A 23303-nucleotide genomic window follows, 5' to 3' on the forward strand; every position below is an offset into this window, starting at 1 on the left:
CTCACAGCTGAGACGGAAACTGCCCCTCTAGAAACCCTGGAGACATACTCAAGAAATACGGTCAGGGTGTTCAGAGGTGGGTGGTTAAAGCCAGTCACCTAGTTTTCAGAGGCATTACCCCCAGCTCCACCGTGGGAGTCGCAAGTGATCAGCATTCTTGAGACACAGGCTACTCCTATGCAGATGTGGATGTAGTTGTCTAACTTCAGGCAGGTGTGTATGGGGATGCTGGCTCAGACGTGCAACGTTGCCCGCATGTGACTAAGGGCATGGCAAGCCGTACAGAACTGTGCGCTGAAATGTGTCGATCTCCAACACTCACGTCTTACCCGTGGAGGCCTGTTTCTCGGTCACGCATATGAAAGCTCTAGCTGTCGGGCACATTGACTCACTCGCCACCTCTCAGCTCCTTCCTGCGCTGGCAGCAGAGGCTCATGGGTAATCTGTGGTAAATTTCAAGTTTAGGGCCAGGCAAGTCTAGGGTGAGAGGAGTGGGGGAAAGGCTGTTCTCCATGCACAGCCAAGGGCACTTGCCGCAGGACCCACTGTGGGCCCTTCTGAGCACAGGAAGTGCCTGCCACAGGGTCAGTGAGACAGGCAGCCCAGGGCCTCATGATTTCCAAGAATATTTCCTGGTGACTGTTCCCTGGGCCTGGGGCTCCCCAGGGAGGAGGCTGAGTCCATGTGGAGTGCAGAAGGTCCTCTCTCTCTCAGATAGCTGGGCAGCCGCTTCCTCACCTCATTATTTGCTATATCACCACCAGTCCTGTGAGATCTCACGCAGTGGGGCCTGTGGGGCACCCACCTCCTCCAGGGCACTCCCCAGCCTCAGGGACTCACTGAGCCTGAGGGGCAAACCCAGCAGCAGTCTCAGGCCTGCGTTTCCTGTGAAGTCGCACAAAGTCCCACATATCCAAGTGCCCCACCCCCAAACAGCCCCCAGTAACTGACCGCTACATACCAGGGTGGCTGAAGCATTGTGTATTCCCAGTACCCTGCGCCCTATTTTTCTGGGTCCTTTCCCCACCCATCTGCCATCAGTACCACAGGCTAGCAGAGGGCTCTGCCTACACTGGATGGTTTCACATGCCCCAGCTGGCCTGATGGCCTTGCTGGGAGTATGCAGAGCTTGCTGGGGGAGCTATTCCCATGGAAACATGGGCCCTGTACACCTGACTCTGTATATGGCCCAGCAACAACTGAGGCCCTAAGCTGAGCAGATGTGAGATGGTGCCTTGGACTTAGTAGGTAGGTCCAGTGACACCACTGTTTGCTCAGCTGGCCTGCCATGCTTTCTGCTGACAGTGCGATGGCCTCTGTTCTCTGATAGTTATCCATGGATCTCCCATCTCTTACTATGGAGTGACCAGGATGGTGGAGGGAAGCGGAGCGGCCCAGATTGTAAGAAAAACTCTTCTCTCTTTTTCAGCATTGCAGATCCAAAGCATTCTAATATCATGAGTCGCCACAAAAAACCCTGAGATTTGGCTTCAAATTCATGAGATTTTGAAAAATCATAATCACTGGGTTTGTTTTACTTGCCTTCTGTTTTGCTGAGCCATTAGGGTTCATGTTTCCAGGCATTTCTCTACAACCAGGAGGGCCAGAAACGTACTTATTTTTAAAATGGAAGCTGAGATTCTTCTGTGATCACAGGACTCCAGGAATTGCGGCTTTAAGGAAAACACCAAATATGGCAAGACTCACGATCAAATCACAAGATTTGGCAACACTAGGATGGGATCAACCCAATGGGGTAGGACGGGTTTGACCCAAAACTCCAGGATCCAACATTAGCCCTCCTATTCCCTCACCAGTGCTGGGAAAGTTGGCAATGAATCTGAACTTGGCAGCTGATCTCTGATCTCTGTAACGAGTCATCCAAAACCCCAGGACCAAACACCCCTGAACTCTGGGAAAGTTTGGAGTCAGATGCAAAATTTGTAATTCAAGCCCAAACAAATAACTCCACATGATTCTGTTCCTGTGCCAGGGTTCCCCACTTAGCAAGATCTGGAAGACAATTAACAATTTAGTCACTTCCTACGTGCTAGAGCACTTATTATCTCAAAGGATCCCAAACTCTGGACAAACCTGGTATATAGGAACTATTTCATTTGCCACTGAAATGCAGCTACCTCCAATATGGAACATGTGAAGTGAACCACAGCAACACTACACAATTTAGCAAAGCCTCGCAATGTGATCGCGCACCACATTCCCTGAAGGTGACTATTGAATTGCTAAGCACCCACATTTTCAGACCTCCAGTTAATGAGGTCTCTGGGTTTGCTATAAAGCTCAGACATCGATACGGTGTTATCACAGACTTCTCTTTGGTTACCATCCCAGCTGCCTCATTACAACAGCCCTGCATCTTGGAAGCATGTGGCCTCACTACCAGGAGTCTGCTTTTTGTTCCCCCTTCTTTTTACAACTCATGGCATCTAGAGGCAGCCGGGCCAGGGAGAAGGCATTAGGCAGTGGTCGATTAAATATCACGTATTCCTACCCAAGACAGCCCATCAACTTTTAATATGTTTTTGTCCCCCATTATAAAACAATTCTAATTCCCTCTAACCACTCCTAATACTTCGCCAGCACGTACATATGATCACAGATATCCTTCTTCATCTCCTGTTTACACGGCGGCGGGATTAGTGTATCTGCTGGGAGCAGGGATGCCAGTCAAACCACGCCAGACAGGCTATTAAACTCTGCCAGAGACAGACTCCCTGCATTCCTGAGCCCTGGGGAGGCAGATATCTGGCTTTCCAGCAGCCGGCCCTTCCCTGATTGCACCACGGGATTATTGAAAGAGAAATCAATATGAGCTATTGCACCTACAGTGCCTCGCCCTTCCTCTGTCCTCCACCTGTTCTCTCTCCCATCTCACCCCTCTGTACGTACCCACCCACCTCCCTCTCCTCTCCTCTCCTCTCCCACACTTCCTGGGCCCTGCTTTGTGATGTTGTCATCAGCCCCCTGACAGCTACTCTATCTGAGCACAGCCAGAACTCCTGCACCTGATGTCCCCTTGACCAACAGCAGGCATGTTCCTCCTCCAGGGGGTGAAGGAGACTCAGACATGGGTAGCAGGGTGCTCTACAGTCAGCGGGGAGGCTTCAGGTTTCTGTGCAGATGGCCCAGGCTTGCAGCACATCCCCACTCAAGGGGGGTTCATGAAATCTTAGGGGTGAACTCTACTGCTTCTTCTGGGGTAGAGACAAACCCCCACCCCGAGGAAAGATTTTGTAGGCAATTCCGTGGCAGGGTTTCCTGCCCTGTATGTGAGCTCTGTCCCCAGCTGGCCCTTCTGTTAGCAACCTCCCCATGGGACCCTCGCAACCCTCCCAGAACACTACCCCAGCACTAATGCATGAGCTGGGTCACAGCCCTTTGGGGACACCTTGGGGCTCAGCTGCAAGCTGGGCACCCAAGGGCTTTTCAGAGCTAGTGTTTGGATGTGTCCAGTCACTTGAGCATTCCAAGGGACCAGGTAAGGGCAGCCTCGGGGGATCATGGCTCCCACATTTCCAGAAGTGCCCAGGGGCTGCTCCAGGTGCTCAGAAGTTAGTCACATAAGAGGCACAAGTAAGCTAGAAGGTGCAGGTGAAAGTGTTCTAACAGCAACCCTCATGGCAGCCTGAAAACAGACATTGCAAAGTAAGGAGCCCTGTGGATACAGGATGGGGGTTTATAGCAGGAGAATAGGGCAGGGGGAAGATAGCCAGAATGAGGATGGAGCCAGGAGAGGCAAGTGGGGAAAGGGTGGGGAGCACACAGGCCAGAGATCGGGGGTCACTGGGTGGCTGGAGACAACGCTGGGGAGAGGCTGTAATTCAGCCCCTGACCTTGCTAAGGCTGTACATTACCTGTGGGTTGGGCCACTCTCCAGTGGCTCCTGAAAAGAGCCAGCTTTTACATTGCTCACTCCTCATTGCCTAGTGCTAATTGACATTGCTAATTTACATATGCTAACATGCATGGTAAGGGGTATTTTGGGTTCCCATGAAGGGTGCATGGGCATTACTACAAATGTTGCTGAGCCCTGGGCACTCAGGCCCCCCTCCTGTTTGGATGCCCCAGTGCTCCGGATGTTCATTGGCCAACCCTGAGCTTAGCCACAGCCAATCCCAGAGGGATACACGCTGGCACTGTACCCGGGAGATCCAGGTTTGATTTTCCCGGCGCAGTCATTTGTCGTTCCTGGTTCCGCTCCCTGGGAGTGAGGTCTCAGAAGGGACCCCCCAAACCCTTTTCTCCAGCAGTGTGAGAGAGTGACCACGCCAGGCCATACTTGCAGCAGGTGCTGGCTACAGCTGCCAGCTGTCAGAGGGAGCAGGGCAGGCTGCTCTGGCAGCAGGGGGAAGAGAGTGACTTGCCTCTGTTTCTGTTTAAATACAGTGACCATCACTCAGGGCTTATGAGGCAGGCAGAGAGCTAGCGCTCAGACCCACCTGCTAGCAGCGTGTGGAAGGGATACAGCCCACCCTGCGCCCATTGCTGGTGATAGTGGCACCCACTCCTCTCTGCTACCAATGCAGGAGCTGGCAAGGTCACTGTGCTGCTGCAGGAGCCAGCAGGGTGCCAGGGGAAGATTGCTGAAGGGTCAGGGTTGACTTCAGACTGAGGGAAGCTGTGACATCCCAGAATGGGGGAAGGAGCTCTGACAGCCGACCCTGGATGCTTTTGACAATGGGGTTCTGACGTCCTCTTGTGGGCCGCCCAGCAGAAGCCTGGGCAACCAGACACCCGGGGGAGAATTCTTCCCTGCTCTACATCTCCCACCTGCTGAACTGCCCGCAGTACAGTCCAGCCCCCCATTTCCCAGCTCTGTGCCATCACAGAAAACCCCATGACAGGGCAGACGCCGGGGAAAACGTGAAGGGCAGGCTGGAGGAGGCCTCATGAGAGCTAAGGCCATAGGGTGTGTAAGTCAGGGCTGCCTTAGCCTGCACCAGAGGCTGAACTGACCCCTGAACAGGGGCATGCAAGCTCAGACCCTGTGCCAGCACCTGCACAGATCGGGGATGAATCTGGCCCCTTGAGTGGCCAAGCTGCACCTGATTTTCTGACCTCCTTAGCTGGCCTGACACAGCTTTGAAAACTCCCTGGCCCCAAAGGGGCCCAGTGAGATTCTCCCCGCCACCCTTGGGAATCAAGTATTATCTGCCCATTTTGCTGATGGGGAAGCTAGCAGCTTGAAGATTGACAGATCCTTCACTATTGTGAGGGAAGCAGCTCTGCATAGCACCTGGCAGGGCCCTGGCATGGGACCCACTGGGCTAAAACATCCTGATGTTTCTCAGCTTCTAGAAATCTGTGAAAGAAACTATTGAAACCTTGTAAAAATGCCTAGAAACCAGGGCCATTTGTCCTGTCTCTCTACTGGAACACTGCAGCAGGTAAGCAAACACTGGGGAATTTTGGGCGGGATCAGCTGGAAATTAGGGGGAGAGAGAGAGGAAAAGAGATTAAACCTGATTTTGGACAGTTCTCCCTCCTCTGTAATGACTCGGTGATATAAAGCCTTCCTAAAGCTCTACTGGTTGACGAAGGGTTAATGTTTTGTCTTTGTGCTCATGCTGTGGGAGAATGATAGGGACTAACTGATTGGCTAATTCTGCTAAACACCTGCTTAACCTCGAAACCTTTTAACTCGGGAAAGCTTGACATTCATTAAAAAATCAGTGAGGAGCCCGCTGAGACGCTGGTGAGAACCAGATAACCTGGCCCCTCCAGAGCCTAATCTTAGTGGCCACTGTTTCTAAAGGTGACCTGTGCACACAATGATCAAAATGCCTTCACCTTTAGCAATATGGGCAGCATCCAACACAGCCCTGGCTCGCAAGCCAGGATCAAGGGGATGTTAGCCTGGTTAGCATGAGCGGAGGCTGCTGAATGCTCCTCTCAGCCTAGGGTGACCATATTTCCCAAAGGGAAAATGGGACACCACATGGGGCTGGCCCAAGCCCTCCCCTGTTCCCCCTACATGGGGCTGGCCCAAGCTGCTCGCCCAAGCCCCCATCCCCACACAGGGCTGGAGTCGCTGCACACTCAAGCCCTGCCTGTCCCCCACCTCAGCCCTGCCTCCCTCACTGCGTGGGGCTGAAGTCGCTGCCCACCCCCCACACCCCACCTTTTTGACAAAAGTGGGCATTTGGCCTGTTTGCTCTTGCCAGCTGATCAAGTTGGCAAGAGAAAACGGGCCAAATCCACTTTTGCCAAAAAAGTCAGGACAGCCGGGACAGGGCTTAAAAAAGGGACTATTCTGGCCAAAACGGGACATAAGGTCACCCTATCTGAGGCTGGCTAGCCAGGGGCATTGGCTGAATCGTGATGAAGAGGATGGAACTCCGCTAATCCCACCGGGAGGACACTGTAAAATTAAGACCAGTATTTTCCCAAATGGGGGAGGGAGGGACAATGACACTGCTCGGTGCTCGGCCCTGCTGAATATCAGGTACCTCCTCAGGCCCAAGTAAATGAAGCTAAATAACTTGTAGCGACCCCCCAGTGGAGGGGGACCAGAGCTGTTGCTAGAGCCCAATATAAGGTAAAAGCGAATTCCATGGGACTGTGTGGGAGTCACCCCTTTGGTAGACTGTTTTGATTGGCTCAATCCTGGCACTTTATTGGAAGTGGCTTTGGATTAATGTTGCGATGCTTCACCAGGTGAGAAATACCTAGAAAGCAGTTTATTCATATTTTAAAAGGCATTTCCAGGTAAGCATACAGCCCAGTTTGCAATTAGATTTTCAGGGGACATCAACATGCCTAGAGCAGGGCCGGCTCCAGGCACCAGCCCAGCAAGCAGGTGCTTTGGGCCGCCAAGGGGAAGGGGCGGCACGTCGGGCTGTTCGGCGGCAATTTGGCGGTGGGTCCCTCTCGGAGGGAAGCACCTGCCGCCGAATTCCCGTCGAAGAAGAAAGTGGCGCGGTGGAGTTGCCGCCGGAGTGCCGCAGATTGCAACTGCAATCGCGGCTTTTTTTTTTTTCCCCGCCACTTGGGGCAGCAAAAACCCTGGAGCCAGTCCTGGCCTCGAGAGAGAGAGAGAAGGAAGTGTCACAAGTGGGTGGATACACTCTTTCTTTCTTTCTTTCTTTCTTTCTTATGCTACTATAGACAGATTGGTTTGGTTTGGTGCAAAATAGTGTTAGCATGGCTACATGCAAGGAGAGCCTTCGGTATTGGCATGCGGTTGTTATCCATAGCCAGGCACACAAGTAAGTGTCTCCGGGGCGGTATTTGTTGCAGGCAGAAGTGTAAAGGACTGGGCCAGTCAGTGCACAGTATGCATATATGGATGATGGGCTGGTGTCCCTCCTACAAACAGTGCAGTGTTGTTTTAGGCTGGGGTTACTTGTCTCTGTTGTGTGGGCGATGTTTGATGCATGTATTAGTGGAAGCCTGGAACCTCAGGCCAATCCTGGGAGTGGTGAACCTGAACTGGGGTTAGTTCCATCTTTTTAAGGCTTTTTATTTTCCATGGCTGCATCTCAGCTTGTTGGATTGATTCCCTTATGGACCATGGAGCAGGTAGTACTTTGGTAATGCTTTTGAAGCAGCACACTTTGTTTCTATGAAGATTTTGGGGAGTGTATCCTCTGGGACATAACAGGTTAGGATCTGGGGGGAAGTTTCATGGTATTGATCTTGGTGGGATAGCAGGAAAGGAGGAACATACGCACATTACATGTGGGGAGCACCTGATCCAGTAGGTTAGGTATTCAGGCAGGCTGGCAGAGGGTCACTCCCCTATATTCTTTGCTATCAAGTTGAAATTTTTATTTAATTCTGTCCTGTTTCTCTTTCCTAAATACAGCTTGCTGGGAATATCAGAGTAGATATTGGAATATGAATTGGGATCTTGGAAGGGCATTCATTTTAATGAATTCAGCTCTGCCTGTTAAAATTAGAGCTAACCCTGACCATCCATCTCATCATCTGTAATTTGGTCTGATAACTGGAGGTAATTTGTAAGGACTTTAGGCCTGGGTGTATTGTTGCTTCAGGATCTCAGCAGCCATTTTAGCTCCACTCACCCGCCTCCCGGCTTCCCTGAAGCATCTGGCCTCTTACCTCAGTTTGGGATTTATTTTATAACCAGAAATTAAGCTGAATTTCTGTATTAACTAAAGACTATTAGTGCCAAAAATCAATTGGATGCTGTTAGCATGGCAACATACGCCTTCCTGCCCATTCACAACCCCAGGGATGCCTTTTAAAGTTACGGCCATCCAATCAGGTTCAATTAATGTTTGGTTTGTTGCAAGCTTTGCTCTGCCCGAGTAACTGTCCGGCAAACATTAAACTTTGATTTAAGGGATGTGCAAGTTGTACTGAAAAATTCACTTGGTCCATGAGAAAAATACACTGCACATTTCTATGCGCTTTGCATTGAGCACAGGTCTGTGTCTGCCAGTATCGCCCATGGGGCGTGGTGGTGAGATCTGGCCCTCCCAGGGTCAGAGACAGAGATCCTCTAGGCAGTAAGCACCCCGGCACCAGCTGATCCCTGGAAGTAAAACTCCTTACCCCAGGACTATTACAGGAGGGATGCAGGCCCAGCAGGGGTTACGAAGGTGGGTAGCCAATAATACCCTGCCAGTTAATCCAACAGGAGATATACAACCTGCTGCTGCCTCTTGGGAAGGTCACGGGAGCAGGCCAGACTGCCAGCAGGAGGTACATTCCGGCCTTGTTTTCTTCCTTTGCTTGCTACAGTTCAATGACAGGGGAAGGGACTCTTAGCCTAGGTCTCAGGGTGAAGAGATCCCTGCTCGGGAGTGGGTTTCTCTCTGTTCTGTTGAAGGCCTGATAAATAGAGCACCTAACAAAGGAGAGCATCAGGAGTCTGACTGTGCTGGGGGCCTTGGCAGGGCTGGGCCCATGCCACAGGAAAGGTTCACCCATCAAAGACTAGCAAATCCACTAGTCAAAGGCTGCCTCCAAAGTTCAGGGTCCCTGCACCCATGACAATGTGGCAAGAAACCCAGTCTCCCCACTCCCATCTGCGAGGCAGGGAAAGGTAGTGGGATTCCCACCAAGGAGCTAACCCTGGACCATGCTTGGGCAGGGGAGCTGCCAGTTTCCATGGGATCTCCAGTTAGTAGGGCTGTGATCCACCTGAAACCTTGTCTCCCCTCCCCCTGCTGGATGGGAGAAGAAATCACCCAGGGCCTCCTGACTGTGGTTGCTTCTCTGCCCTTTCCCCAGTCTCTCTCTTGGGTCCTCCTCTCTAGGAGTATATCCAGTGCCTGCCTCTGCTCCGAGTTTGCCCAAGTATCAGCAGAGTGAAACTGACAAAATGCATGTTGGTATGAGGTTTCCCTCACCCATCTCATCAGCTCCTCTCTCCTGCTTTATGGGCAAGCTACGAGCAGCAGCAGAAGCACTGGTGCTGCCTGGAGATTCAGGAAGTCAGTACTGCAGTCAAATGCGAATGGTTCTCCCACTCCCTAAGGCAAGCGGGGGAGAAATGTTCAAGTCATGGTAGATCCATAACTATTCATGTAATGGGTTCTCTTTATTGCCTGGATTCCCTGCACTGCTTTTCTTCGAGCAGTTTGTACAATAGCATTCTGTCAGTACTCTGTTAACTACGCCGTGTGTGAGCTGTGGCCGTTTATTTACTTTTGCTAATTTGTAAATGTTTGTGCAGCACTCTGAACCTGTAGCCTCCTAGGACTCCGCAAGCTCTGCTGTGCTGCAGAGCAGAGCTACGGGGAGCTTCATGGCAACACTGCGATAGAACTAGGGTGATCAGACAGCAGGTGTGAAAAATCGGGCTGGGGGTGGGGGGTATAAGAGCCTATATAAGAAAAAGACCCAAAAATTGGGACTGTCCCTATAAAATCGGGACATCTCGTCACCCTAACTGAGATCTTCTGGCGTAGGCCCTTACACCATGAGCTAAAGAGATCTTCAGTTACCCCAGACACAGGTGAGCACTTCAGAGTTCCTCCAGTAGAGGGTAGTAGTGTATACACCCCAGCCAGTTCATTACAATATAAGTAGGGCCATACCAAATTCACGGCCATGAAAAACTTGTCCCGGGCCGTGAAGTCTCCCCCTGTGGAATCTGGTCTTTTGTGTGCTTTTACCCTATACTATACAGATTTCACTGGGGAGACCAGCTTTCTCAAATTGGGGGACCTGATCCAAAAGGGAGTTGCGGGGAGGAGAGGAGGGGTTGCAAGGTTATTTTAGAGGCGGTGCGGTATTGCCATCCTTCCTTCTGCGCTGCCTTCAGAGCTAGGCAGCCAGAGAGTGGTGGCTGTTGGCCAGGTGCACAGCTCTGAAGGCAGCGCCCCACCAGCAGTAGCGCAGAAGTAAGGGTGGCAATACCATACTATGCCATCCTTACTTCTGTCTGCACTGCTACTGGCAGCATGTCTGCCTTCAGAGCTGGGCTCCTGGACAGCAGCTGCCACTCTCTAGCTGCCCTGTTCTGAAGGCAATGCCGCCCTCTGCAGCAGCGCAGAAGTAAGGGTAGCAGTACCATGACCCTCTCTAAAATAACCTTGCGACCCCCACCCACAACTCCTTTTTGGGTCGGGACCCCTACAATTACAACACTGTGAAATTTCAGATTTAAATATTTGAAATCATGAAATTTCAGATTTTTCAAATCCTATGACCATGAACTTGACCAAAATGGACCATGAAATTGGTAGGGCCCTAAATATAAAGCTCTGTGCAAGTGCTAAGCATTGCTGCTACCGAGCCCACTTAAGTAGTGCTAAACAGGTGATAGCTGCCATGCCGGTGCACCCCCTGCTTGCACATTTCCATTTTGTCCCCAAGGCTGCATGCCGAGGTCTGAACCTGCAGTTCTCCTAGGTGATCAGTGCATGGGGTCCTCAGCCTCGAATGCACAAAGCACTGCTTTCTTCAGCTCCCTGCCAGACTTGTCCAGCACTGTGACCCAAGAACCCCTCACTGCCGCTGGCAAGGGGGCAGGGGCGACTCTAGCTTTTTTGCCTCCCCAAGCACGGCAGGCAGGCTGTCTTCGGCGGCATGCCTGCGGGAGGTCCACCGGTCCCACGGCTTCGGCGTACCCACCGCCGAATTGCCGCCGAATCCACGGGACTGGCGGACCTCCCGCAGGCAAGCCGCCGAAGGCTGCCTGACTGCCGCCCTCACGGCAACCAGCAGGCCGCCCCCCGTGGCTCGCCGCCCCCCGTGGCTTGCCGCCCCAGGCACGCGCTTGAAGTGCTGGTGCCTGGAGCCGCCGCTGCAAGGGGGTCACAGGAATATCCCGTGTCAGACGTGTACACTCTGGTTCACCAAAGAATGCCATGTGAGGTCTCCAATGCAAGCTGCTGGCACACTGCTTAATAATATCATTATGAAATGGATGGACAGACACTACGTATAGAGTGATGTTTATAGACTGAAATTATGGTCTGAGAGTCTGCAGCTTAAGTCATCAGCAGAAGCAAAAACCAGGTTTTTGTCAGACAAGAGATGTTTATTCACCTCTCTCACTGTCAGAATGTAAACTAAGCATCGTGGGCTAACACGATGGATGCCCATTTACCAACGAAGTCAGAGCTTAACGAAGAGATGTGAAATCAGCAGGAAGGGAGCACACAGGAGAAAACAAGCCACATTGTCTACAGACAACAAACTTTGCAGGTATATTTAAAGGCAGAGACAGCACCTCTGCATCCTGCATGTAGGAAGTGAATGGACAGCGCGTCCACGTTTATGAAAGCGCTCAGAGAGGGCTCGGGGGCTGGCAAGTGCCGTTCACTAGCCTGCACTGAGAGCGCAAGCCCTGCAGGGGCCTGGCAGGCAGTGCTTGTGTTGCCAAAGGCAGTGGATTCAGGTTGCTGATTCACAGCAGGCAGAGAAAAGGCTGCCTGGCTAAGGGCAGATGGTAGTGGGGAACTTCACAACGGTGGGTAGCCTAGGGAGTGTCACAGGCACACAACACGAGACTGAAGTGTCACGGAAATCCAGGATCTTATTGGGAAGGTAACTGTCCCTTCTGGTGAGCCGCCTCTCCCCCATGCTGAGAGCAAGGCAGACAAAATGTCCATCACGTTACTTCACCAGCAGCCCTTTTCTGCCTTTCTGATTCTCACCATGTCATTTCCACGCCACAGATTCCATGTGGACTGGCACTGAAGGGACCCAAAGACGCCATGTTCCCTGAGGGCAGAAAATTGAACAGCTCTGTAAGTTACACATAAATCAAATGCTGGCCCTTGGCTTACACACAGCCGTTGCTACTCATGCCCATTAACGACTGGCTCCTCACCCCCCTGAGGGGCAGACTGTTCCCCTTTTACCCAGGAAGGAACTGAGGTAGTGCAAAGGTAGGTACCGTGCCCAGTTCGAACCTAGGAGCTTAGAGTTCCAAGCTCCTTGGTCGGTCTGCTGCTAGGCCATGCTGTTCCTGGCAGTGCTCTCTGCCTACAGCTAAGCTCCTGGCAGCTGATATCTCCTATGCTGGGGATTTGTCCGAGAGGCAAAGTAAAGTCGCTGTGCTGCAGATTGGGGCTGTCTGGGGAAGTTTATTATGAGCACATATGAGAGTAGAAATGAGCTGGTGAAACAGTAGGCAGGGCCGGCTTTAGGGCGATTCAGCCAATTCCCCGGAATCGGGCCCCGCACCCCTAAGAGGGCCCCGCAACATCCCGAAGGAGCTGCCGCCAAAGTCCCGCCACTCTCTTCGGCAGCAGCTCAGTCGCTGCCGCGAGGAAGGTCCCTCCGCCGAAGTGCCGCCGAAGGCACCGGCAGCCGATTGAGCTGCCACCAAAGTCCCAGCACTGTCATCGTCGGCAGCTCAATCGTTGCCGCTGTCTTCAGCGGCATTTTGGCGGAGGATCCTTCCTCCGCGGCAGCAATTGAGCTGCCGCCGAAGACAGCGGCGGGACTTCAGCGGCAGATCCTTCAAATTGGGCCCCGCGGTGCCTAAAGCCGGCCCTGACAGTAGTGCATGTGCCAAGATGATCAACAAGGGAGTGCTGGGGTTGGATGGCCAGGGATGGGGCGGGGGAGGTGTTGGTGACTTCATATGGGTTCCATCCACCCCAGGCAGTAATCACCTGTGTTTAGCCTCACAGTCAGGCAGGAGCTGGTGCAGGGCTGTCTCATGAAGATGTTCTCTGCTCCTACTCAGGGTTATGAGTAGTTCTCTCCTTGGTTATTCCAATCAGCACATGCACGGCGCACATCAAAGGCTGAGGTTTGACTGGTGCAGCCTGTTCGGAGCGGCCTCACAGTACCAGGGTAATAGGGGACATACGGGAAGATTTTCAAAAGCAACAAAGTCACTTAGGAGCCTAAATCCCACTGGAAGCCAATGGGGCTTTAGAAAATCTTACCCACATAGTGACAGCCTTTCCCTCCCTCCTGCTCTTCACCAAGGGCCTGATCCACCTGCCACTGAGGTCATGGGGGTCTTCCCATTTCCTTGGAGCAGGCTCAGAGCGAGCAGGACCCTTCAGTGATGTCCCTTTAAGGAGAGAAGGGATGGAAAGTTGGCAGCCAGAGAGTTCCATGGCCACTGGATCTGCAGAGAAGAGAAGAAGGTAGGGGCAGCAGCCAGATCCCCGGGCCATGGGAAAGTCCTGTGGCTGTGCAGGACTCTGGGGTGTGCTGAGGACCATCTCTGGCTGGCCCAAAACAACCCATCCCTTATGGAAAAATTCTACAGAATTTAACAGGGATGGACCCAGCAGGGTGCTACAGAAACGACTCTAAACAACCTGCAGAACTGAAAGGAGAACCAGATTGCTGCTGTAGACTCCCATAGCATTTCCATAAAAGTCTACAGAAATGCTCCCTGAGGGATGGAGCGCACAGGGAAGGATGGAATCAAGACTCTCATCCATCTGTCCTGCCCAGAAGAACCCCAAGCTGTCAACCCTGCTAAACTTCAAACAACACAAGGACCCATGTGGCTTGGGTGGGGGAAGGAAAATACAAGAAGAGGACTCTGGAATATTCTACATTGTCAGGGTAAAGCTGCAGCGTGGAAGAAGAGGGTTTATTTCCTGTAAGTGGGCTTCCTATGGCTTGTGTTCTACATAATAAAAACAGAAAATTACTTTGAACTGAGTGTCATAAAAGTAAGAATTCTAGAATGAGGATTTTCCTTCAGACAGATCAGCCTGTAAATTACTCTACGTGTGCTTTTCTCACCAGGAAAGATAACCTTAAGCTGACAAAATGTTCTGAATAAAATCCCCCTTAATGATCCCACTTTCGGGAAGATGTGTGCTTGTTACCGCAGTAGACCACACAATATCAAAGCCCTGCCTCTGCACAGATTTTTTCCTAATAGACCTGGATCTGTTTGCCACAATCTTCTCTAAATTCACCTGTCTCTACCCCCAGTTGATTTATTTCCTAGGAATATTATTTTGCTGACTGAGAATTGATGCGTTTTTATAATTGAGGGGCATAATTTCATCTGTTGGAGCTTGTGTAACATACACCAAAATCATAGGGATAGCTCAGTGGTTTGAGCATTGGCTTGCTAAACCCAGGGTTGTGAGTTCAATCCTTGAGGGGGCCACTTAGGGATCTGGGGCAAAATCAGTACTTGGTCCTGCTAGTGAAGGCAGAGGGCTGGAGTTGATGATCTTTTGGGGTCCCTTCCAGATCTATGAGATAGGTATATATACACATTACCACTAGTCATGCTTTATAAATGCATAGCATAATTATTCATAAAAATAAATACACACTATTTTGAAATACATGCACTCCACAATGAAATGCAGTTACTTATCTAGTCAACACACCTATATATACACTATATATAGAAATCCATACAGTATGGTGGATAATCAGCTGAACATGAGCCTCCAGTGCACCACTGAGGCCAAAAGGGCTAATGTGATCCTGGGATGCATAAACAGGGGAATCTCGCATTGGTGCAGAGAGGTTATTGTGCCTCTGTATTTGTCACAGGTGTGACCGCTGCTGGAATCCTGTGTCCAGTACTGGTGCCCACAGTTTAAGTAGAATGTTGATAAATTGGAGAGGGGTCAGAGAAGAACCACAAGAATCTATTTAGCTTAACAAAGGGTACATCCAGACTACCCGCCTAATCGGTGGGTAGTAATCGATCTATCGGGGATCGATATATCGCGTCTCATCTAGACGTGATATACCGATCCCCGAACGTGCTCCCGTCGACTCCAGAACTCCACCAGGGTGAGTAGTGGTAGCAGAGTCAACGGGGGAGCTGCGGCTGTCAATCCCGCGCCGTGAGGACCCAAGGTAAGTCGAAATAAGATACGTCGACTTCAGCTACACTATTCTCGTAGCTGAAGTTGCGTATCTTACATCGACACCCCCACCCCAGTGTAGACCAGCCCAAAGAGAAGGTTACCGGGTGACTATTATGGTCAGTACCTACATAGGGAACAATTATTTAATAATAGGCTCTTCAATAGAGGAGAGAAAGGTCTAACATGATCCAATGGCTGGAAGTTGAAGCTAGACACATTCAGAATGGAAATAGGCATACATTGTTAACAGGGAGGGTAATTAACTATTGGATCAATTTACCAAGGGTCAGGATGAATGCACCATCACTGGCAATTTTTCAGTCAAGAAGGGGTGTTTTTCTAGAAGATCTGCTCTAGGGATTATTTGGGGGCAGTTCTCTGGTCTGTGCTACGCAGGGGGTCAGACTAGATGATCACAGTTGATCCCTTCTGACCTTGGAATCTACAAATATAGTGAAACATACATAGTGAGAATGTGCGGAGACCATAGGCACCAACTGTATGGGTGCTCTGGGCCTGGAGCATCTACAGAAAAAAAACAGTGGATGCTCAGCACCCACCAGCCACAGCTGATTGGCGGCTTGGGGAGGGCGGAGAGCAGCAAGCAACCAGTGGGCGGGAGCCTTGGGGTGGGGGCGAAGCGGGGGGTCGGGAAAAGGTGGACTGAGGGCAGGGCCTAGGGGAAGGGGCAGAGCAGGGGCAAGAAGAGGCAGAGCAAGGGCGGGGCCTTGGGGAAAGGGGCGGAGTGGAGACGGAGCCTCAGGGCGGAGCAGGGGTGGAGCATCCCCAGGGAAAAATAAAAGTGGGCACCTATGGCGGAGACTCTCTGATGAGAAGCACTGATCTCCTCAGCGGACAAGTGTCAGCTCCCTTTCAACTGTCAACTGTTGCTTCTACCTTGGGGCTGCAGCCCTGAACAGCTAGAACGAACTGTTGGTCGCTGAAAAAGGCGCCTGCATTGTCATTTGAAAAGGGATTTAGTTTCTTATCTTCAGACGCTTCATCAGTGTAAAATGCAATGAGACTGACTGCCCTGGGCTGGCTGCTCTTCTAAATCAGAGCACCCTGCAGCCACGATTTGCATTATACTGAAGTGTGCTGGAGTGAGATTGTCTGACTGCTGCCCTGTCGGCCCCCAGAGACCATCCTCACAGAGAGACGTGTCTCTCCAAAGGCCATCCAGGGAGCAGATGAATATCACATACGCATGCACCCAGCTCGTGTGAAGAGAGGAAGAAGATAATCATAATCCTCAGCACTTCCATAGCTCGGTACCCTGTCAAGGCACTTTGCCGACAGGGCTGTAGACTCACAGTGCTCCGCAGGTACATAAGGCATATTATCCTCAATTTACAGATGGGGAAACTGAGGCACAGAAAGGCGCCAGGAAATGACTTGCCCAAGCCATACGGAGTCACGGAATTTAGTTAATTTCTGAAAAAACATACACTATGTGTGTCTAGGCACACGCTGTATAACAAAACGCGCCTATTACGTGGGCAAGCTGAACTCCACGCAACATACAGGGTGTGTGTAATACTGGCTTCTGAAGGTGCTGTCAGTCACAGGACTCTAGACATGGTCACAATAACTCTGACCCATGGGAAACCAAGCAACCCTCACTTCAACAGCAAAATGTCACCTTTCAGTGTGGTGCAAGTGGCCTTTACCCCACTGAAATTACTGGCATTTCACCCATTTATGCTAGGGCTGAATTTGGCTCTGGGACAGGCCCCTGCTTACTCCATTTTCAAGCTTTGTTTCCCTTCCCAACCACTTCCCAGGTACAAATCTCTTTCATCGACTCCCATGTCTGCTTTGCCATGTGGCGGATAAAACCACTGCCAGTGAGCAGCTTTGTCAGGGTGCGAATAGGGGAGCAGGCCAATGAGCAGCAAGCTCCCCAGGGTATGGGTTATAGCAAATGAAAGAGCAGTGCAACTACTGAGCTCTCCCCACACAGAGAGACCAGTTGAACTCTTCTCTTCACTACAGCTGGTGCTTGCTTGACATGCTCCTTGCCTACCCCCACCCCCAAGCAAAGAGAGGGCTTGGGTGATGGGGGGTTTATGCAGTGCTAGGTAAAGCAGAAGGCAGATTACAGAGAACACAGCAGGGCATCCCAGAGCCCCAGGCATGAAGATTACCACTGCCCAGGGGCTGTACCAAGCTCCAGCTGGTGATTGTACACATCCCCCTGCCAAATGAAGGATACCAGGCCCACATCTCAGGGAAATATAGGGCAGAGCAAACCAGCAGGAAAGGAAGAGCCCAAACTATTCAGACATAAATAGAAGTGATGAAAACAACGACCCAGCCCACCAGTCGCTAGCACAGCTTTGCCCGTGGAGAACCTGGGTCTTCCCATCCTCCTGCTCCAAGAATGTCTCAGACTGAGCATGTCCAGCTCCCATCTAGGTGATTCCAGAGAGTCAGAGATTCCAAGGCCAGAAGGGATCGCTGGGATCATCTAGTCTGTGTAACGCAGGCCAGAGACCTGCCCCCAAATAATCCCTAGAGCAGATCTGTCAGAAAAACCTCCAATCTGGATTGAAAAATTGCCAGTGATGGAGAATCCCCCACGACCCTTGTAAATTGTTCCAATGATGAATCACCCTCCCTGGTACAAGTTTTGGGCCTTATTCCAAACTAAATGTGTCTAGCTTCCGCTTCCAGCCACTGGATCAACCTCTGTCTGCCCCAATCCCCAGGGTTTCTGTGGGTGCTTGAGCCCTGAAGCACCCACGGGGTTGGCGCCTATGTGTAATCCTCAATGTCAGGCAGGGCAGGGCTGTTATCCGCACTGTACACGTGGGAACTGAGGTGCTGAGAGAATCGGTGATTTGCCTAAGTGCAGGCAGGGACCTGTGACAGAGCAGAGATCTGGCTGTCTTCACTCCCAGGCTCGCCCCCTAACCCCTGTCTGCTTCCCAGCCCATCCAGCCTTAACTAACAGACCCTCCTGGCTGAGCTCCCTTCACGTCGTGGATTCTATGTCTGCACTGGGATTTCTGTGGATGCGCTAGTGGGAATGCCAGGAAATGGCTCCCCATTGTCTAACAATGTCCTGAGCAAATGACCGGTCTCCACTAAGGCTTCCCAACGATCCTTCCACTGGTGGAGCCGCAGCACCACTAGACTCGATTGCCATCAAGCCCTCAGTGTAGACAAGACCAAGCTGGTGCCGGGACTCCTGTTCCAGAAAGGTGCTACCCAGACAATGAAGGTGAAAAGAGGAGGAGCCACTGGAACAGAGGGTGTCCCTGAATCTCTGCTCCTGCCTCACAGCTCCCCTGGGCTGACATGCTGCTGCTACGGCGTTACCAAGCTCTGCAGCCATCAAGGTCACAGATCATCATTGTCCATGTCTCCTGCAGGTCATCATTCAGGCCCCATCACTAGCCTGTCAGACCAGGGGCAAACCTCGGCGGGGAGGGGCAGAGGAATTCAGAGTCAGGTTCCAGGCCAGGGTTGATGCCAAGGGTCAGAGTCCGAGTCAGGAGGCAAAGTCCAAATCAAGCCAAGGTCAGGCCAGGAAAGGTCATGGCTGCTACAGGAGATGCACACCATTGCCTGGACACTTCCTGGAAATCCCCTGGGGTTTATAGAGGGCCGGTAGCCAATCAGGAGTCCATGGGGCTGCTGTCCATCAAACCCTTGAGGTGGAACTTCCCATGGTCTGTGTCCACAGATGGTCATGGGAAGTGCAGCACAAGCTAGTTATAGCTCTGCATGCCTGGGTCCTAAACCCGTGGGGCCTTACAGACCCTACCCCGAGGAACAGCTTCACTGTGTCATTTACACAGTCCCACGGAGCTTGCAACTGTGTGCACATGTGCATGGTGGCAATGGAGTGGCATTTGAGGACCCTTCACTCACTCCTCCTGCAGGGAGCACTAAACTCCCGGGGGCTCCTAGCTTGGGCGGGACAGCAGCAAGTTCTATTCTCACTTGGCATAATTCTCTCCATACAATGGCTTTGAGGACTTCCCGCTCGTCTCAGAGTGCCCCACCCCAGACAGACAGGGGAGAGAGATTCTAGCTGGGTACCACTGACAACTGACAATGCTTCACCCTACGCTGGAGCCTTTCACCCAGATCACTTCATAATCCTTAACTGGGCCTGGCAGGGAAGTAGCTTTGTCTCCATTTCACAGAGGGGGAAAGCCAAGCACAGAGAGATCAAAGGGGCTTGCTCCAGTTCATAGCCCGGAAGTCAGGCACAGAACCCAGGTATCCAGCCTTAACCCCTAGGTGATACAACTTCACACTTTGCATGGAACTCACCTATGCAATTAACCCTTTTTGTCAGCCTAGTCTGAAGAGGTTAAGGCAGCTTGTAACCAGCTGTGTCTGCACTGCCCGGCTTTATGGAAAGGACTTCGGGGCCGCCTGCATTGTTGGACCAACCCACTTAATAAATCCTTGAGCGAGATGACTTGGAGCAGGCAGCCTCTTTTAGCCAGAATCGGAAGCTCGGGAGTGCTTGACTATCTCCTCGTTCAGACTGGATTTAACTTGACAGTTAACAGACCCGAGCGTCTGGCGCACCACGGACTTCATTCCTTCCCTTAAGACGCTTTCCACTTGTAAATGGAAAAAGGCAAATTACTAGTGCTGCTCCCCAGCCGCAGCTGACGCAGATTGAACATGGTGCAAGAGGAAACCAGTGAAGCTGGAGGAGGCTGGGTCGTTCTGAAAGAGCAAGGGACCCCAGGAGCGCAGCAAGTTAACAGGTGCCCACAGCAGTTCCCACTTCGCTTTGCCCCTCTCTGTCGCGTTCTCAAGGCTCTTTCAAGACCTTTCTGAAGCGTGTGCAATGGAGTAAAATGACTCCAGGTTTGTGGAGCAAAGGCCTCCCATGCATCCCCATGACCAAGAACCTTAATGCAATTCCCATCTCTCAGCACCAAGTGTTCCAGAAATTTGGGATCCTGACGTGCCAGGGTTTGGATACGAGAGCCTGATCTTTTGAGAAATCCTTGTCCCCGGTGGGTGTCTGATCCCCAGTGCGTACATGGGAACTGTCTCTGATGCTGCTGTTGGAGAAGCCGAGAGGCTGTCTGGGGCACGGACTGAGGGGAAGGGACAGAGAAGGACTTTAAGTTCTCACAGCACTCTCTGCACATTCCTACAGAGCTCTAGAGAAGGCAGGATCTTAAATCCCAAAGGATCTCCAGGTGTTTTGCAAATTAAATGTATATCCATTAATCCCTTTCCCACCTACGGCACTGGGGATGCAAAGACACATGTGCAACAGCTTTGGTCCTTGTGGCGCCATTTTGGATTCATGGCCCATGTGCTTGTGTTTAAAGGAGCCTCAGCCTCTCTCAAAGAGGTGCTATCATGGGGAAACATCGTTTCTGGAGTTTGGAACGCAGCTGTGTGGGCGGGATGTCCTCCAAACCCAACATGCCAGCAGCAAAACGGAGACAACCCACAAAACAACTGTGCAGCTGGTCCCATGGACTTGTGGCTATTTTCAGCTGATAGCACTGCAGGCTCTGACTGGGGTCAGATGTAAGGAGTTTTACAGTATCTACCATCAGATGGGGACCTTGGAGGCTCAGCCAGTTATAAATAGGGGAGAGCTTACTGGAATCAGGGACCCAGATTTAAAAGACTGGACAAAGCAGGGATTTGAGGCACAGAGAGGCTAATAGGGCTTGCTTCAGATCTCACATAGGAAGTCAGTTACAGAGCTTGGCATAGAACCCAGGCATTCTGCCATAACCAGTAGGCAACACAACCTCACACATCTAGACTTAAAGCTGCAAGGCCAACCTCTGATTTATATCAGGAAGTCAGTGGAGTTAGAATGGTCTAAAACCTGTGTGAGAAGGTCAGCATCTTCACCAGAGTGAAGCAGACAAGCAAACAGCACCAGCTCTGGGATATGTGGCATCAGCTGGATTTGTGCAGCAGAAGATACATACTACCCTGTGGAGTTGGCATGGTCCTGGCTGAGAGACATCCAAGGGAGAACAGCTTATACATGAACTGCTGGTCATTCACCATATACCACTGTTCTCTTTCAGTCAGTAATAAGCCAATGCCCCGGCATGTTTTTAGAGGGCACTGTGGGTGCTATCTGTGGCTGAGACATAAAATCGTGCTCCTGACCACATGTGGTCACTTAAGAGCCCAAGGGACATTTTGCAAGACTAGGGCTGTTAACCCCAAGGCCTGGCCTAAATTCTAATGATTTGTTGCCAGCCTAAATCCCCGTTTGATTAAATTATTCTTCATTTCTTGTCCCTGAACTGTCATTGTACAGATTGCTGGCTCCACCCTAGAGGTGGCCTCAATTCCAAGGTGAGCGAAGCAACCTCTGCATGTGCAGTCTGCAAAGCGATCCAAGGCTTTCAGAAGGGCCGTCCTGGATCCAGTTACTTCCTATGCTCAACATTTGCTAGCCAGGAAATGCAGCTTGTTTATCATCCCCAACCTGCATGACTGTTGCCTGCTTCACAAAAGCCTTCCTCTCGAGAGGCAGCCCCCTGACTGGGCCTGGATGAATTCCTGTTTAACCCACTGGTGTGGCTCTGCAGAGGATAGGCATCTCTTGCAGTCTCAACTAAAAAGAGTTATCTTAAACTGTAACTGCTCAGGTTTTATCTCTAGAGGTCATGGGTTCGAGCCTCGATGTGATAGGAGCCCTCACAATTGCATGGTTAATGCTACATTCTCCTTGTAACACTCCAGTTTCCACTCTTTGCTAGATAGTGCTGGCAAACGTTTCCTTGCGCCTCATCCCCCTAGAACACTGCATGGCTGAGAGGGTAAAAGCACAAACTCAGCCAGGCTGGATCCACACCGTGGTAGCGACAAGTGAAAGCTCATCACTGGCTGATCACCGGGGCCATGTGGAAGGAGCGGGAGGCTCTCAGTCCAATGCCCAATGGACACATGTCAGTGGCATAAAACCTCCCTTTGTCAGTAGCTTCACCTGAGGGCTGAAAGAGCCATGGAGTCGGGACTAGCAGTGGTTTCCCCACTGGGTTAGGGTTGAGGCACGTCGGGGGGGGGGGGGGCAGAACAGGAGGATCTTATACAGCCTGTCTCCCGGCCACACACATTTTGTGGCCTTTTTTGGGGCTGCCAGCCGGACACCTTTCACCTGCAGAACCCAGAGTCAGAAGCAGCTCTGGGCTGGATGGGAGCAGCTGTACGGGAGCTCTCCCAGGAAAAGGCAGGTGCTGCAGGGCCCCCACCCCTAAAGCCTCGTTACTGGGGACAGGCCATGTTCCTTGACCCTGCCTGGGCTTTCCCCAGCATTACAGTTCTGGCTCTAGAGCATGGTTCTTACAACCAGAGCAATGCAGAGGGTACAGGCTGCAGCAGAACCCAGGAGGGGCAGTGGCTGAGTCACCCAGAATTCCTGCACACCTGGAGTGGCAGGTCTGCTACACTCGCATGGAGCATGCACTCCACCCAGTGCACACGGCAGTGGAAGGGCCATCCCCCCCCGCCATGTTCTTAATCTTTCAGGCACCTAGCACCCCTTCAGAGCAGTGCCTGCACCCCTCAAGAGGCCTGTGGCTAGCCCCTGCACACATGGGGTTACCTCCTTGCCTTTTCTCTCTTTACACTCTACAGAGGGTCAGGTGTGACCTGGCCTATCACATGTCCCAACTGAACAAGCTCAGCAGAGATCCCTGGTTTGTGATGTGACAGGCACATCCCTGGGATACAGGGAAGATGCGCTGAGAGCTGCGTGTAAACAGGTTCCAGGCAGTGTGGCCAAGGAGCCTTTCCGGCTGCCCGCTCAGGGTTGCAGTAATCACACAGGACAGGAAGCCAGGTCCCTTCAAGGAACAGCTCACTTGTCTCCCTTCCTGCTCCTGACTCTGTTCCCAGCACAGCCTGGCCACAGCACGGAAACTTACAACTCATCAAAAAGAAGAACAGGAGTACTTGTGGCACCTTAGAGACTAACAAATTTATTAGAGCATAAGCTTTCGTGGACTACAGCCGAAGAAGTGGGCTGTAGTCCACGAAAGCTTATGCTCTAATAAATTTGTTAGTCTCTAAGGTGCCACA

The 23303-nt window shown here is 51.7% G+C and overlaps 1 protein-coding gene across 4 annotated transcripts in view; it reads right to left on the minus strand.

Moving 5' to 3' along the window:
- NRG2 (neuregulin 2) overlaps nucleotides 1-23303 on the minus strand; it is a 331862-nt gene that overhangs the window by 220554 nt on the left and 88005 nt on the right. The window contains exons 3-4 of one of the 4 annotated variants that reach the window (XR_004646757.1): nucleotides 13065-13531; nucleotides 11491-12165 (exon numbers count right to left, since the gene is read on the minus strand). The exons of the other annotated variants lie outside the window; for them this stretch is intronic. The gene's annotated coding sequence lies outside the window, so the exon portion shown is untranslated. Of the gene's footprint in view, nucleotides 1-11490; nucleotides 12166-13064; nucleotides 13532-23303 lie in introns of those variants that run through there. 4 annotated transcript variants of the gene reach the window in all.

The sequence above is a fragment of the Trachemys scripta genome, chromosome 8, assembly GCF_013100865.1.
Source record: "Trachemys scripta elegans isolate TJP31775 chromosome 8, CAS_Tse_1.0, whole genome shotgun sequence".
Classification (NCBI taxonomy): domain Eukaryota; kingdom Metazoa; phylum Chordata; order Testudines; family Emydidae; genus Trachemys; species Trachemys scripta.